The following is an 897-nucleotide window of genomic DNA, read 5'->3' on the forward strand; positions in this document are numbered from 1 at the left end:
GTGCTGTATGTTCAGGGCAAAGAACTGAATTCTTCTGATGTACAGACCTCTGATCTCCTCATGTGTGCCTTTCTCTTCAGTGAAAACAGTTCCCACTTCCCTCTGCTAAAGGCAATAACATTAACAGCCTCAAACTTATCTCCTGTGATACTACTGGAATCAGCCGTGAAGACAGTTTACAGAGACAGCAAACAGTTGGGGTTACACAAGAGTAATTGAGGGCAAAAATCTGTCCTGACATATCCTAGTGCTTTTTCAAAAAGAAGATATAATTCCACATGAAATTTCTCAGATCCTTGGGAAGAATGTGTGACTTTCTTTACCGCCATGTGATTTATTTTGCTGGCCTGTGTTCTGCGGATGAAAGGTGAGGTTAACGTTAAACAACATGTTTGCTCTATTTTCGGCGCTGGTACCTATATGCTGTCTTTTCTAACCACGAGATGGCTCCGAGATAAAGCAGCTTAAAAATCTCATCAGTGACCAAGTATTTTATTAATTGCTGCTCAGTAATTTGGAATTCTGCTGTTGCGAGGACAACTTCCTCACCGCACGGAGCAATAAGCAGCAGCTTTTTGTCTAGCAGTGCACTTAGACGTAATCTTAACTTTCCGTGTGAGATCAGTGACAGTGGCTTAACGTGACTAACGCAGAGCGTGGACCTAAAAGGTTTGATGGACTGGAGCCACAGCGCAGCCTAAAGCTTCCGACAGAGCCATAAAATTTTGTACCTTGTCTCCCATAGAAGACATTTCAAACGCGTTTACTCTGATAACTGATAAGAACATGAGGACTCGGAAGAAACTCGCAGGTGAAATGCACGTCGGACACGTCCCGCCGCCGGGCCGCGGCCACGCCGCCATTTACAAACCAAACACGCGGCACCCACGCGGCTGC

Source organism: Athene cunicularia, assembly GCF_003259725.1.
Source record: "Athene cunicularia isolate RWA chromosome 21 unlocalized genomic scaffold, athCun1 chr21_part1, whole genome shotgun sequence".
Classification (NCBI taxonomy): Eukaryota; Metazoa; Chordata; class Aves; order Strigiformes; family Strigidae; genus Athene; species Athene cunicularia.